General features: G+C 42.8%; 1 pseudogene; it reads left to right on the forward strand.

Moving 5' to 3' along the window:
• Positions 1 to 1,456: 1,456 nt before the first annotated feature.
• LOC100462344 (small ribosomal subunit protein uS13-like) lies at positions 1,457 to 1,994 on the forward strand (annotated as a pseudogene).
• Positions 1,995 to 17,363: the final 15,369 nt, after the last annotated feature.

The raw sequence follows: 17,363 nt of genomic DNA on the forward strand, positions 1-17,363 counted from the left end.
GTTCTAGGTATACGAGCATATCTTCAGGAAGCAGTGACAGTTTGATTTCCTCTTTTCCAATTTGGATGCCCTTTATTTATTTCTCTTGTCTGATTGCTCTGGATAGGACTTCCAGTACTATGTTGAATAGAAGTGTGAAAGTGGGCATTTTTGTCTTGTTCCAACTCTCAGGGAGAATCAAGCACACGCCTTTCTCCTTCCCTCTTTCCACCCTTTGTGCAGTCTGGCAAGAGTCGTGTTTTCCTGCAGTCACTCTTTCTGTATCATTTATTGCCAGGAATACATATTCCCAGAATCTCCTTTATTTACTCTGTCATTTGAGTGTCACCTGCATGGTGTCCAGGCTAGAGACTAGCCTCTTCTATGTCCCCAGTTAAAAGTTTCAGTCTCGGCACAGCCAAGCACATATCAGATGCTGGGTCAGACTCCTCAGAGCAATATCCAGGAGTCAGGGGACACAAGCACTTCTATGCCTGTTGTTCCAGTGAGGAAGCCTTGACTTCAAACTATGGTTGTGGGAATTGAAAACTAACGAGAAGCTCAATGCACAGACTTGCTAAAAAGAGAGAGCATTGGTGTCCCTACCTCATGGGGTCCTTGGGAGAACTAAATGAGGAAACTCACACAGTTGCTTAGCGCTCCCTGGCACACGGTAAACTGTTGATACTTTAATCTCCTTGAACTGCAGGCATCCCTCAAAATTCAGTCCTTAGAGATCATATGTGGATCTACACAGTGTACAGAAGAAAAGTGCAAGAAGACTGCACAGCCTCCAAAAGCTAAGCTTCTCCAGCTTGGGTGAATTCTGGGGTCAGCAGATTCTCCCTTTAGGATCTGGGGGCTGCCACCCAGAATCTAGAATCAGGGCTGACAGTCACTGCTCAACCTCTCTCTCTGTCTCTCCCTCTCTCTCTCTCTCTCTCACACACACACACACACACACACACACACACACATCTGGGGAGGCCCGGGGGGCTACAGTGTCCAGAGTCAGCCCCTCCTGGAAATCCACAGCCCAGCAGGTCTGTGTCAAGGCTTTGAAATCACATCCGAGTGTTTTGATTGAGAGCAAGTATGCTGCATGGAAAATGATTTCTTTGTAATCATTCAGTAGAAAAACGAAACTGTCTCCCAAATAAAATGTCAAACATCCTAAAGTGCCTGGGAGCGTAGTAGTGACATCAGCTTCAGAGTTTATTATTTCATTGATGGAGCCAGACTTGAGGCAAAAAGGCGAGGACACTTTATCAGAAAAGGAATTTTTTGGGGAAAAAAAATAAAACCTTTTGTTTTATGAGACCAGCATTACTCTTATAGCAAAGCAGATGAGGACACTACAAGAAAAGAAAATTAAAGGCCAATATCCCTAATGAACATAGATGTAAAAGTCCTCAACAAAATACTAGCAAGCTACTTTTACACCAAAGTCCTACAGACTGCTGCTCATGCTGTCACCATGTCTTTAGTGATCCTTGAGAAGTTCCAGCACATTTTGTGAGTATTCAATGGGTGACAGAAAATAGCCTTTGTCATCACTGCCATTAAGGGTGTGGGTTGAAGATATGCTCATGTGGTGTTGAGGAAATCAGATATTGACCTCACCAAAAGGTCAGGAAAACTCACTGAGGATATGGTGGAGCATATCATCATCATTATGCAGAATCCATGCCAGTACAAGATCCCAGACTGGTTCTTGAACAGACAGGAGGATGTCGACGATGGAAAATATAGCCAGGTCCTGGCCAATGGTCTGGAGAAACTGAAGAAGATTTGGGTCAATAAAGGGCCGTACCAATTCTGGGACTTTTGTGTCCAAGGTCAGCACACCAAGACCACGGGCCACCAGGGCCATACCATGGGTATGTCCAAGAAGAAATAAGTCTGTAGGCCTTGTCTGTTAATTAATAGTTTGTATACCTAAAAAAATACTAGTAACTAGAATTCAACAGTACAGTAAAAGAACCATTCACCATGATCAAGTGGGATTTATCCTTGGAATGCAAGGATGGCTCAACATATGCAAATCAATCAATATGATATACCACATTAACAGAATGAGGGACAAAAACCATATGATCATCTCAAAATATGCAGAAAAGGCACCTGACAAAATTCAATGTCCTTTGATCATAAAAACTCTTAACAAATTAGGTATAAAAGGAATCTGCCTCAGTGAAATGAAGACCATATATGATAAGGCCAAAGTCAACATCATATTCAATGGGGAAAAGTTGAAAGGTTTTCCTTTAAGATCAGGAACAAGACGGGCATGCCCATTTTCACTACTTCTATTCAACATGGTACTGGAAGTCCTTGTCAAAGCAGTTAGGCAAGAAAAAAAAATAAAGGACATCCACATTGGAAAGGAAGACGTTAAGTTGTCTCTGTAGATGACATTATATTATAACCCTTTGGGCAGTTAACACTCCCACTTCACCCTTGAAGTAGCTGGGACTACTGGAGCACACCACCACATCTGGCTCTATTCTTTTTTTTTTTTTTTTTTTTTGAGATGGAATCTTGCTCTGTCACCAAGGCTGGAGTGCAGTGGCGCAATCTCGGCTCACTGCAACATCTGCCTCCCAGGTTCAAGCGATTCTTCTGCCTCAGCCTCCCGAGTAGCTGGGATTACAGGTGCCTGCCACGACGCCCAGCTAATTTTTGTAATTTTAGTAGAGATGGGGTTTCACCATGTTGACCAGGCTGGTCTTGAACTCCTGACCTCAAGTGATCCACCCCCTTGGCCTCTGAAAATGCTGGGATTACAGGCATGAGCCACCACACCTGGCCTAGTCTACTTTCTGTATCTATGAATTTGCTCATTCTATAAGTGAAATCATACAATACTCCTCCTTTTGTGACTGGCTTACCTCACTGAGCATATGTCTTTGGTTCATCCGTGTTGCAGCATGTCAGAATTGTAACCACCCAAGGGGTTCACCTTGCCTGCTGCCTAGACAGAGCCAATTTATCAAGACAGGGGAATTACAATAGAGAAAGAGTAATTCACACAGAGCCAGCTGTGCAGGAGACCAGAGTTTTATTATTACTCAAATCAGGCCTCCCAAAAAATTCAGGGATCAGAGTTTTTAAGAATAATTTGGTGGGTAGGGGGCCAGTGAATCAGGAGTGCTGATTGGCTGGCTCAGGAATGAAATCATAGGGAGTCGAAGCTGTTCTCTTCTGCTGGGTCAGTTCCTGGATGGGGGCCACAGAACTGGCTGGCAGGTCCAGGTAGGGCCGTCTGGATGTTAGAAATGCAAAAACCTGAAAAGACACCTCAAAAGGCAGATCTTAGGTTCACAGTAGTGATGTTACCTTCAAGAGTAATTGGGGAAGTTGTAAATCTTATGTCCTCTGGAATAATGGCTGGTAATATTTAGAATTCTAGCCCCTCTCATCTTACCTTGGTGGCTGGTGGCCTTTCATTTGTTTTACAAGAACAGTTTAGCCTTTTGGGAAAGGATATTATATAAATGATACACTAAATTTCTTCCCAAAGCTAGTTTGGCCTACACCCAGGAAGGAAGAAGAGCAGTTTAGAGGTTAGAAGCAAGATGGGGTCAGTTAGATCTGATATCTTTCACAGTCATAATTTTCTCCATTATGATTTTTGCAAAGGCAGTTTCAGGATTTTCTTCCTTTTTAAATAAATACATGTATTCCAGCCTGGGCAACATAGTGAGTCCCTGTCACTACAAAAATAACTATAAACATTAGCTGGGCATGGTGGTGTGTGCCTGTAGTCCCAGCTTCTCAGAAAGCTGGGGCGGGATTGTTTGAGGCCAGGAGTTTGAGGTTACAGTGAGCTATGATCATACCTCTGCACTCCAGCCTTGAGCTTGATCTCAGGAGGCTGAGGCTCCAGTGAGCTGTGATTGTGCCACTGCACTCCAGCCTGAGAAACAGAATGAGATCCTATCTCAAAAAAAAGAAAAAAGAAAAAACTCCAACTATGGACTTGAACTTAATTAGTAATTTTGGTTTGACTGCTTACTTAGCCATGTGGCCTTGGGAAGATTACTTAATTTCTCTAAAATTATTTGTAAAATGTGAGTGTCAGGGAGGAAATAGAATTTGTCCTTAACTCTCATAAGTTCATAGTTAGGACAGACCCCTGTGGAAAAAAACCAGATTAACAAGAGAAAGATAAGCCAATTGATGAACACCCACAGTGCACACCGTGTGGAGAAATCTCAGTGAGAGGTCACTCGGAGCAGGGACTTAGAACTCTGGCTTATCTAGCATCTTCAACAAAGAACAATACAGTCTGGAGAAGCAGCAAGACAAAGCAGAAGAACTGTGGGTCTCTGTGGGCAGCAACTCGAGGGAAGGCAAGCCATGGCCGATGCAGGTTCGTCAGCAAAGCTTGTTGGCGTAAACGTCTCTGGTTCCATCTCCAGGCTGCTGGGGGCCCACAGCTGTCTTCGGTGGCAAACTTTGTTCTCCCTGGCAGAGCCAGGGACAGGACAGGATACCTTTTCTCTTTCTCAATCTATGTCCTGCCTTTTGGCAGACAGAGGGCCGGCATGGAGCTCTCCCGCATCAGCTTCTTCATCATCCTCAGCGCAATCTACAATCCTTTGCGTTCTGGACCGGCATGTTCTGTTCGCCTGTGTGAGCAAAACCTGCCTTGAGGGGCTATAGGGGGCATGAACTGACGGAGGGTATATCAGGTGCTCAGCCTGCCTGAACACACAGGAAGTACTCAGAAATGTCAGCTATTATTATGAAGTCAAATATACCGGCTGTACTTTTATTCTGAGAACTTTAAAATGAAATAGGGGCAAAGTTTCCCAGTTGAGAAAAAGTGACACATTTTAGAAGTTCAGAAGGCATTATATGCCTACGAGTTTCCCTCAGGAACAAAGAGATGGAGGCCTGTTAGACGCCTAAAAGAAACATGACAAATTCTGGCTGCTTATAGATCCAAGAGACTGCCCCCTATTCTCATGCCTCCCAATCTTCCCTGGGTGCAGCGTGGCCTAAGAGCCAAGAGGCACTAAGAGGCACAGTGTGCCAGATGTGAGCACCTCCTAAATGAAAGAAAGGCCTCCAACTTACCTCACTAGTTGAGAAAGACAAAATCTGTAAGAATATACTTTTTTTTTTTTTTTTTTGAGATGGAGTCTTGCTCTGTTGACACACTGGAGTGCAGTGGTGTGATCTTGGCTCACTACAACCTCTGACTCCCTGGTTCAAGCGATTCTCTTGCCTCAGCCTCCTGAGTAGCTGGGATTACAGGTGCGCACCAACACGCCCAGCTAATTTTTGTATTTTTTAGTGGAGATGGGGTTTCACCATGTTGGTCAGGATGGTCTCCATCTCCTGACCTCGTGATCCGCCTACCTTGGTCTCCCAAAGTGCTGGGATTACAGGCGTGAGCCACCGCGCTCGGCCAAATATACATTTTTTTCTGTGTGTATTTTCTCCTCAGAGCTCACAGATGCTAATCGAGGAATGGCCTGGGTTTCCAGTCCCTGAACCAGCTGACACTCCCACCTTTCTCGTGGAGCTTTCCCTGCCAATGGTGCTCAGGTGACTGCAGTGGTCTCCTGCAGCTCCTTCCCGCCCAGCTTGCCCCTGACGCCTGTCCTCCAACCCCTTCCCGTGGATATTAAAAGAGAAAGAAAAAAGACAGCCCTACCCCAAGTCCAGCCACCTTTCCATGACTCTCCCTGTCCTAAAACAAGGAAAGTCAACATAGACACTACGTGTGAGCTGCTAATCCATCACTGCGCGTGGAGTTTCATCTGAGAAAACTGTTGCTTCTGTAAAGTCAAGCATTCTTCTGAGAAAAGTTTCCATTCACCACTAGAGGAAAATGGCGCTTGTGAAGCTCTAGCCAGTGTGCTGTTGAGTAATGTCTTTCTAAACAGGTACACTGGGGCCCAGGCATGGGAGAAAGGTGAGGGAGGGGGAGCTCCAAGACCAGGAAGTTCCTGGGTGGCTCTCCTCCCCGGGGAAAGGGTCCCAGCTGACGCAAGGCTCCGTCTCTTTCCATGTGCTCATGCAGCTCCTTGGGGATAACTGTCTAGCACATCAGCTTGAGCCAAGAACGGATGAGGTCAAGGTAGGGACGGCAGTCCCCTTAAAAGTCTTCTCCTCAAAGGGAGGAGCAGGTTCATCCCATCCTCCTGTTCTCACAGCCCCCACAGGAACTGGATGGAGTGTAAGCCAAGGTGCTCAGTGCACGTTACAATGGACCCAAGTAATTCATGAAGTAGCCTCGTGGTGAAAACGCCACCTGGGTTTACGGGCAACATGCCATTGGGGCCAACACCAATGTTGGCCCCAGGAAAACAAGACCATTATTTCTCTAATTATAAGAGATGAAAAGCATCTTCTTTGGCCTCAGTCATTTCCTCAGAATTGGGTGGGTCTTGCTGGCTGCCAACTAACTAATTTAATTTGACCTCTTCGCTAAAGCGAATATTGAATAACTTTCACCCAGAGGAGAAACTATTTTCTGTAACCTGTATTCTGAGAAATATGCTTGCATGGACACTCTACTCCCCATGATCCAGCAGGTTACACTGAGAATTCAGCACAATCTTAGCTCCTTAAAAGGAAGGTTTCTGGTGTAGTTTTGTGCTGTGTTACTGTTCCCTTGCTCCAAACCTAAGAGAACTGCCTGGGTAACTTGTATTTTTCTCCACAGAAACCTCTTGACACTTGTTCCTTGAAGATTTACAAGTTTTTCTTCCTATCTATATAAATTCCTCAACTCAGTCTTTTAAAACTCCTCTTTAATATCAGTCTTTTCTCTTTTTTTTTTTTTTTTTTTTTTTTTAAGATGGAGTCTTGCTCTTTTGCCCAGGCTGGAGTGCAGTGGCATGATCTCAGCTCACTGCAAGCTCTGCCTCCCAAGTTCACGCCATTCTCCTGCCTCAGCCTCCCAAGTAGCTGGGACTACAGGTGCCCACCACCACGCCTGACTAATTTTTTGTATTTTCAGTAGAGACGGCATTTCACCATGTTAGCCAGGATGGTCTCGATCTCCTGACCTCGTGATCCGCCCACCTCGGCCTCCCAAAGTGCTGGGATTACAGGCGTGAGCCACTGCACCTGGCCAGTCTTTTCTTTAAAATGGAAGATAGTCTAACATGGTATTAACTGGCAAGTATAGATAGTTTGAAAACATGAGTCAATATGGGATGACTAAAGAGAATTAACAGCAATTTATCTTATTTCCAACTTAAGCTGACACCTCCTAAGTTCCTTGTTATATCACTTCCTCTCCGTTGGTGTCCATTCTTACAGATGATGAGAGTAACACACTGTGACAACACTGCCTTCCTGACTTTCTGCTGGGCTGGTTCCATCAGGTTGAGGGAGGAAGAACCCAGCAGCTGGAAGCTTTCTCAGTCCTTTGTGACAGGACTCCTCAGGATGGTGATATATTGTCAAGGTCCAAGCGGTCCTGGATGCATGAGTCACTGAGCTAGAAACTTCAGGAGAGTCAGCGGCTGGAGACACTGACCTGCCCTCAAGACTTAGAGCCAAGGAGGAACCAGAAGATAGGGTGGAGAAGCTCCAAGACAAAACGAGCAGGCTGTGTCCTCAGTGTGCAAAGTGCTTCAGAGAAGAGAAAGGCAACTTCTGCTGGGGAATCATGCAGGAGGTGACAACCCCCTGGAGATGTGACGGGCTGGGGTTGGAGGTGAGGCAGACATAGATATGGGAATGCCAAGTTGAGAATCGGAAAATGCAAGAGCAGTTTGCTTGGAGTGGAGCGTGTATGTAGGTCAGAACATAACCTGACAACAATGTATGAGAAACACCTGGCTGACCTCAGTATCAGTGAGCACACCCAGCATCCAGACCTTAGTGTCTAGTGCCATTTTCCAAAAAAAATGGAACCAAGATTCCTGAGAGAAATGGTTGATTCTAGGACTGAGGCAGGAAATGTGAGGTGAGCCTGGAGCATCTTGTGGTGCCAGGAAGTAAGGAAGCGTTCAGCATTAACAGTAAAAACACACACACCCCATTGATGGGTTTATGTTGAAGGAGCACAGGAGCCAACTGAAAGAGCTCCCAATGGTCAGAGCTGGAACAGTTTGAGCTACAAAATAAAGAAAGCAGTATTAGAATTGGATTATCACAAAGTAGAAAGATCCATGAGTCCACACTGATAGAAATAAATGATTGAATACATTGAGTGGGGGAGAAGAGAGCTCCGCTGCAGAATTTGAAATACATTATGTATCTCTTCCACCCTAAAGGAGGGGAGCAGGACTCTGCACTCCTTAAGGATGGGCTGCACATAGTGACTTCCTTCCAAAGAGGACAGAATGGAAAGGGGACCGGAGGAGAGTAACTTCACAGTGGAGATGCCTGACAACCACCACCTCGGCCAGCTGATCAAGGTCAACAGCAACAGCCCTGAATCACATTGAGACTATGTGCTCTTAAAATAATGTGATGACAATGGCCTTTTACCTCTGTGGGCTTCCTCCCCAAAACCCAAAGCTCCAATCTAATCTCAAGAAAAAATATCAGACAAATTGCAACAAAGGGGCATTCCACAGTTCCCCTGAGTAGCACCCTGAAGAACTGTCAAGACCACCCAAAACCAGAAGAGCCTGAGACACTCACAGCCAGGAGGACTCAATGGAATGTGGGGTCCTGGAGGGACCTGGGACAGGAAAAGGGCTCAGGGGAAAACTAAGGGTGTCTGAACATAGTCTGGACCCTAGATAATAATAACATATCGATATTGGTTCATTAACTGTAACAAATGTATCATACTAATGAAAGATGTTAATATTAGGAGAAATTGTGTGTGTGTGTGTGTGTGTGTGTGTGTTGGGGGAAGTACATAGGAACTCTCTGTACTGCTTTTTTCCCATAAATCTATAATTGTTTTTTTAAAGTATTTTTTTTTTTTTTGAGATAGGGTCTTGCTCTGTCACCCAGGCTGAAGTGCAGTGGTGTGATCTCAGCTCACTGCAGCCTCTATCTCCCAGGCTCAGGTCATCCTCCCACCTCAGCCTCCTGAGTAGCTGGGACTACAGGCATGCGCCACCATGTCCAGCTAATTTGTGTATTTTTTTTGTAGAAATAGGGTCTTGCCATGTTGGCCAGGCTGATCTTGAACTCCTGAGCTCAAGCAGTCCACCTGCCTCAGCCTCCCAAAGTGCTAGGATTACAGGGGTGAGACACCATGCCTGGCCTCTAAAAAAGTCTTAATGAAGAAAGGGGGAAAAAAAACCTCTTGGCAGTAAGGATGGGTGTGGCTGAGTGGTTAGTGGAGAGGGGAGGCGGTAGATGCTCCTGGATGGATATCACTGTTCCCTCTGAATGTGACTGCCAGAGATGGGGGCTTAGCTCAGCTTGCCATAACCAAATACTGTAGACCGCATGCCTTAAACAACAGAAGCCGATTTCTCACAGTTCTGGAGGCTGGGAAGTCCCTGGAGCCGGGTGCCAGCATGACTGGGGTCCTGGTGAAGGCTCCCTTCCTGACTTCTCCATGGCTATGTCCTTGCTGTACCCTCACATGCCCAAGAGAGCTGTGGTCTCATCCCCTTCCTGTGAGGACACTAATCCCACTGTGGGGGCGCCACCCTGACGACCTCATCTAAGCCCAACCACCTCCCAAAGGCCCAGCTGCTAAGACCATCACACTGGGATTAGGGCCTCAGCATTATGAATTTTCAGGGGACAGAAACATTCAGTCCATAACAGATGGGCAAAGAGAGCATCTTGTCCCAGAGAAGATATCCACTTGGCAGGTAGTGTGATGCTAAACAAGTCATATACAGAGTAGCTTTGCTAAAAATAAGATACAAAATTTTGCCGTCAACATTACTGAAGGAGGTTGCCCCAGCTAGAGCAGGGGGATGGCCAATGGCTGGGGTTGGGGGCATAAAGGATACATGGAAGGGGAGTCCTGGGGACCCATCCTAGGTTTTTGGAAGCCCACCACGAGTGCCCTCCACATCCTGCCCCACCACAGCCCCCTTCAACCAGTCTAGGCATTCTTCCCTACAGGCTGGCCCACAACTCCTTCCCAGCAGAGGCTGGGCGCCAGAACAGGCTGCTGCAGAGCCCAGCCCTGTGCCCCGCCTTGCTGTCCTTGGGGCCAGCCCCTGGCTGCCTGCCTTTTTCAGAGAGAGACCAGCCTTAGCTTCAGTGCAAAAGGCAGTTCATGCTGCAGCCTTATGTTCTGAGCACTACCTGCCTTCTTTCTGTTTTGCTTGTTGCTATGCTCCCAGTTGCTTCTCATCCTCGGGCAATCCAGGACTAACTCCATCTACTGAAGACATTCACCCACCCTCATTCCCTTCCACCCCCTGTAGACTTCCTCCAGGCTCAGTGCACAGGGTTGGAATAACCACTGTGATTTTGCTTTGATTTTGACCCATTTTCATCAGTGTTCCTATGCGTGGCCATTTATTTATTTGAATATTATAATAAATCCACAGGAATCATCCCTTTTGCAAGGAAGTTTGAGTCAGGACAACAATTTACATATAGCTGTATAGGCCTCCCTCCTCCTATCCTCTTTTCTCTTTCCCAAAGTTGTTTTTACCTTTTGAAGCAATTATAGATTCAGAGGAAGTGGCGGATATCATACGGAAAGGTCCTGTGTAACATTTTATACCTCCAGTGGTAACATCTCATATAACTGTAGCCCATTGTCAAAACTAGGAAATTGACATTGGTACAATCCACAGACCTGATTCAGATTTCCTTAGTTTTACTTGTAGTGTGTGTGTTGGAGGCGGCAGTGGGGTGTGTTTTATGCAGTTTTATTTCATGTATAGGTCCATGTGCTGACAACCACAGTCAAGATATACAAGAGTTCCATCACCATGATGATCCTTTTTATTGCCCTGTTACAGCCACACTGACCCCTCCCCACCCCCAACATCCCTAATCTCAGGCAACCACTAATCTGGTTTCCATTCCTCTCATTTTTTTCATTTCAAGGATGTTATATAAATGGAATCATACAATAGTAACTTTTTGGTCTGGGTTTTTTTTCACTCAGTATAATTCCCTTGAGATCTTTCCAAGTTATTGGGTGTGTTGATAACTTGCTCCTTTTTATTGTTAAGCAGTATTTCATGGATCACAATTTGCTTAACCATTCACTCACTGAAGGACATTTGTTTTTTTCCTAGGTCTTGCTCATTACACATAAAGCTGCTATGAACATTTGAATATGGGTTTTTGTGTGAACATAAGTTCATTTCCTCAGAATAAATGCCCAAGAGTGAAATTACTGGATCATATGGTAATTTCATGTTTACTTTTATAAGTAAACTGGGAAATATTTTTATGAATGGCTGTGAAATTATACATTACTGCCAGCAATATATGGGAGATAAAGTTTCTCAGCATAGTTGTCAGAATTTGATGTTATCACTATCTTTTAACCATTCTAATAGGAGTTAGTGATATCATAATTTTAATTTGCCTTTTTCCTAATGGTTAATGAGGTTAGAACATCTTTTCATTCATTTATTTGCTGTTTAAGTGGACTCTTTGGTAAAATGTCTGTTGATGTCTTTCCTTCATTTTCCATTTGGATTGTTTGTTTCCTTATTGCTGAGTTTTGAAAGTACTTTATATTCTGGACACAAATCCTATATCATTGATCTATTGGTATATCCTTCATGTCAATACCACACTGTCTTGATTACTGTTGCTTTAGAATAATTCCTTAAAAATCTGTTAATATTAGTCCTCTAACTTGATTCTTCTTTTGTGAAGTTGTTTGGCTACTCCAGGTCCTTTGAAGTTCTACAAACATTTTAGAATCAGTTTGTCATTTTACACACACACATACACACACACACACATAGGCTGCTGGGATTTTGATTGTGATTGTATTAAATCTATATTGAATCTATATTTTGGGAATATGACATGACATCTTAACAATATTGAGTCTTCTGACCCATGAACAAGGTATATCATCTATTTAGGTCTCCTTTATCATATCAATATTTTGTAGTTTTCAGTGTACAGTATTTTTCTCATTTTTTTGGTCAGACTTATCCCAGGTATTTGTGCTATTGCAAAGGTAGTATTGTTTATGTGATTGCAAATGTTGATTTTTTATTTCAATTATTAATTTTTCCTTGCTACCATATACAACTGATTTTTGTACACTACTTTGTATCCTGCAACCCTGACAAACTCACTTATTTGTTCTAGTAGCTCATTTGTAGAGTCCATTGAATTTTGCATAAATAATCATGTCATCTGTGAATACAATTTCTTTCTTTCTTTCCAATCTGGACGTCCATTATTTCTGTTTGTTCTCTGATTGCACAGTCTAAAGCCTTCAGTACAATGTTGAACAGAGGTGGTAAAAGCAGGCATCCCTGATTTGTTCCTGACGTTGGGAAGGTGGGGAATACTGTCTTTCACAATTAAGTGTGATGTTAGCTGTAGGGTCTTTGTAGATGCCCTTGATCAGATTGAAGAAGTGTCATTTATTCCTAACCTTGATTATCAGTAATGAATGCTGGATTTTGTCAAATGCCTTTCTGTATTGATTGATTATATGATTATTCTTTTATAGCTTGTTTATACAATGAATTATATTGATTGATTTTTCAAATGTTAGGTCAACCCTACACTCCTTGGATATTCCCTCTTGATCATGTTTTATTACCTGTTCCTTATCTTGTAGGACTCAATTTGATAAACTGGCTTACAATTTTACCCTATGTTCATGAGAAATGTTGATCTGTAGTTTTCTTTCCTGGTAGCATGTTTGTTTGGCCAGGGTCCTAGGATAATTTTGGTACTAGGATAATTCTGGCCTCAGATAATGAGGTGGAAAGTATTTCTTCCTCTCTGTCTCCTTCTCTCCCTTTCTTTGAGTCAGGGCCTTGATTTGTCAGCCAGGCTGGAGTGCAGCAGTGTGATCATTGCTCACTGCAGCTTTCAATTCCTAGGCTCAAGCAATCATCCTGCCTCAGCCTCTCAAGTAGCTAGGACTACAGGCATGTGCTACCATGCCTGACTAATTTTTTGTTTGTTTGTTTTGGAATCTTGCTATGTTGTCCAGTCTGTCCTTGAACTCCTGGCTTCAAGTGATCCTCCCACCTCAACTTCCCAACATGCTGGGAATACAGGTGTGAGCCACCACACCTGGCCCTAGATTTTCGCTACAGGTTTTTCAACTGTAATTTCAACTTCTTTAACAGATATAGGGCTATTCAGGTCATCTACTTCTTCTTGGGTGAGCTTTGGTAATTTGTGCCTTTCAAAGGATTTGTCAATTTCATCTATGTTGAATTTATTGCTATAAAGGTGTTCCTAATATTTCCTTACTATCCTTTTCTATCTGTAGGCTCTTCAGTGATGCCACCTCTGTCATTCCTTATATTGGTAACTTGTGTCTTGTTTCTTTTTTCCCTGATATATGTACCTGACTGGAGATTTATCCATTTAAAAAAATTTCCCCTCTAAACTCCCCAAATTTAGATTCATTAATTTTTCTCTATTTTAAAAATTTCATTAAGTCCCACTTTGACCTTTATTATTCCTTTTCTTCTGCTTACTTTGGGTTTTTCTCTTTTCTAGTTTCTGCTATTGATTTCTAATTTAATTCCATTGTGGCCAGACAACATACTTTCTGTGACAAATGTTTTGAATTTGAGACTTTTTAAATGGTCTATAATGTAGTCCATCTCTATAAACGTTCCATGTGTACTTGAGAAAAATTCTTAACCCACTTTACTTTTACATATATTATAAATCTCATACTATTATTTTTGTTTGAACAACTAAAAATTTTTCTCAAGTTATTTCTCAAGAAACAAAATTGTTGTTTCTCAATTTTCTCAAGAAAAATTTTCTGCTGTTGTAAGATGCAATGTTCTGTAAATATCAGTCAGGTCAAGTTGACTGATAAAATTTTTGAAGTCTACTTTATTATTCTTATTGATTTTCTGCCTACTTGTTCTGTCAATTATTGAGGGTGGGGTATTAACGTCTGATAATAGTGGATTGATCTATGTCTCCTTGAAGTTCTACTTGTTCTTGCTTCATGTATTTTGAAGCTTTGTTATGAGGTGTGTGTTATCAGTATGAAATAGCTTTCTTTAATCCTGGGTGATACGGTTTGGGTCTGTGTCCCTGCCCAAATCTCATGTCAAATTGTAATCCCCAGTGTTGGAGGTGTGGCCTGGTGGGAGGTGACTGGATCATGGGGGTGGATGCCCCCACTTAGTGCTCTTCTAGTGATAGAATTCTCACAAGATCTGGTTGTTTTAAAGTGTGTGGTACCTCCCACACCCCTCCCTCCTGCTCTGGCCATGCTTCTCTTTCACCTTCTGCCATGATTGAGTTTTCCTGAGGCCTCCCCAGAAGCCAAGCAGATGCCCACCATGCTTCCTGCACAGCCTGCAGAAGCGTGAGCCAATTAGGCCAGGTGCAGTGGCCCATGCCTGTAATCTCAGCGCTTTGGGAGGCTGAGGTGGGCGGATCACGAGGTCAGGAGTTCAAGACCAGCCTGGCCAATGTGGTGAAACCCTGCCTCTACTAAAAAAGAAAAATAAACAAACAAAAACAAAACAAAACAAAACAGAAGAAAACTAGCCAGGCATGGTGGCGCATGCCTGTAATCCCAGCTACTCAAGAGGCTGAGGCAGGAGAATCACTTGAACCCAGGAGGCAGAGGTTGCAGTGAGCCGAGACTGCGCCACTGCAGTCCATCCTGGGCAACAGAGGGAGGCTCTGTCTCAAAAAAAAAGAAAAGAAGAAGAAGAAATGTGAGCCAATTAAACCTCTTTTCTTTATAAGCTACCCAGTCTCAGATATTTCTTTATGGCAGTGAGAGAATTGACTAATATGCTGGGAATTACTTTTTGCTCTATTTTGATTAATATAGGCACTTCAATTTTCATGTAACTAGTGTTAGCATATCTTTTTTCCATCCTTTAAGTATTTGTGTCTTTCTATTTAAAGTACACTTCTTGTAGGCAGAATATAATTGGGTCATGTTTTTTTCAATCCAGTCTGAAAATCTATGCCTTTTAATTGGGGGTGTTTACACTATTCACATTTAATGTGATTATTGATATGGTTAGGTTGAGTCTCTCATCTTGCTATTTGTCTTCTATTCATCCTAACTGTTCTTTATTCCCTTTTACCTCTTTTTCTGTCTTCTTTTTGATGAATCAAGTTTTTAAAATAATTCCATTTTATCTTTTGATAGTTTAATAGGTATGATTTTTTGGTATGTCATTTTAGCAGCTGCTTTAGGGTTTACAGCACACATCTGTAACTTATTACACTCTATCTTCAAATGGTAGCATGTCACCTTGTGTATAAGAACTTTACAATAGCATGATTCTCCTCTCCTAACCTTTAAGCTATTGTGGTCATCCATTTTACTTTTACATATATTATAAATCCCACACTATGACTTTTATTTAAACAACTGTCTTTTAAAGAGGTTTAAATAATAATTCCTACATTTACCCATGTTGTTACTATTTCCAGTGCTTATTTCCTTCAGAAGGCAGGCATTTTGCTTCTGCCCTTTAACTTTTCTTGCAGTGCAGACCTGTGGGTGACAGTCTTTCAGCTTTTGCAAATTTGAAAAGATCTTAATTTCTTCATACCCATTATTCTATTTTCAGTGGCATCTAGTCTGCTGTTAAACCAACCAGTGGAATTTGCAATCTCAATTATATTTTTCATTCCTAGATTTGTTTGGCACTTTTTACAATCTGCTTCGTTGTTCTTATACTCATGCCATTTAACCCCCCTTATTTCTGTAAGTATAAAGCATACTTTATGGATGTGCTTGCTAACTTTAACATCTTAAGTCTTTCTAAGACTTAACGGCCTGCTTCTGTCCCTTGTTTCTGCTGGTTCTTGTCTATTTTACATTTGTGATTTTTTTCTATGAACTTACATTCCTTGAAACTCTCTGAGTTCCTCCAAAGACAATCTTTTTTGCTTCTGCCAGTTACCTGTAAGGCACTAAAATCCTGTTATCATCTGAAATTTCCAGCTTGAGATTTTTTAAGACTATCCAGGTGGTGCAAACAAACCACCCTAAAAACTGCCTGTGGTTATATACAGGCTCTCAAGTAAGATGTTTTCTCCCAGGACAGAATCTTCCTTGCTGCTCACAGGGGCTGGAGGGATGGGTGAAGCAGATGGATTTATTCCTAGTTTACCCCTACATTACATCTATCCTTTTGGGGTCTCACTTTATGAGGTCTCCTGTTAGTTTTCCTCCCTTGGGCAGGCCCTGAGCTTTGTGTGCTGTTCTGCAGCCCCTTCCCACCCCAGGCTATGAGAAGAAAAATTCAATTTGGCATTTGGCAGATGCACTAAGGGGGAAAAGTGGCGTCAGTACTCCACTTACTTCTTTGGGTTTCTGCTTCCATTTACAAAAAAAAAAAAAAAAATTCTTTTTCCCTTTAAGAACTCTTATTTTGCAGCTCTTGTTTTTTACATTAAAAAAATGGTTCTTCAGACAAAAAACCAAACACCGCATATTCTCACTCATAGGTGGGAATTGAACAATGAGAACACATGGACACAGGAAGGGGAACATCACACACCGTGGCCTGTTGTGGGGTCGGAGGGGGGGGAGGGATAGCATTAGGAGATATACCTAATGCTAAATGACGAGTTAATGGGTGCAACACACCAACATGGCACATGTATACATATGTAACAAACCTGCACATTGTGCACATGTACCCTAAAACTTAAAGTATTAATTTAAAAAAATGGTTTTTCATATGTATTCTAAAGTTGTAGTTGTTTTCAACTGGTCCTTATCAGCCTTACTGCTGGAAATAAAATTCTTTCAACCTGTTCTGTAACAATTTACAGTATCCATTGATCCCTCTCTGATCCAGAGGCATTAGCGTGAGAACACACTCAGGAACTAGGCTGGCCTGAGGTCAAGTCTCAGGTCCACTGCCACTGTAACTTCGGTAGTGTATTTACACACTGTGCCTCCGTTTCCTCAAAGGGTTAGTGTGAGATTCTAACATGGTAATATATAAACAGCACTTACAACAGGGACTGGCCCTGGTAAGGATGAGATTTCTTTTTATTATCTGAAAAGGTTGTAATGAACAAAATATATCTCAACCAATGGGGTGAGATGGGGACCAATATCCCCGGTCCCTGGACATCCTGGCCCAGTGTACCATGTAGTAACCCACAACCCTGTGCTTATGTTGACAGACAGAAATCAACTATGAGCTATTCATTGGACAGCAGGCCCTGCTGCCATCACAGACAGGTCTCAGGTGCAGGGCAGGATGCTAGCAAATGCTGATCTGAGAAATGTCACCATCACACAAGCCTGAGTGGACACATAGACCTTTTACCATTAAGAAATCTGAAAGCAAGCATAAACG

This window comes from Pongo abelii, chromosome 5 (assembly GCF_028885655.2).
Source record: "Pongo abelii isolate AG06213 chromosome 5, NHGRI_mPonAbe1-v2.0_pri, whole genome shotgun sequence".
NCBI classification, from domain to species: Eukaryota; Metazoa; Chordata; class Mammalia; order Primates; family Hominidae; genus Pongo; species Pongo abelii.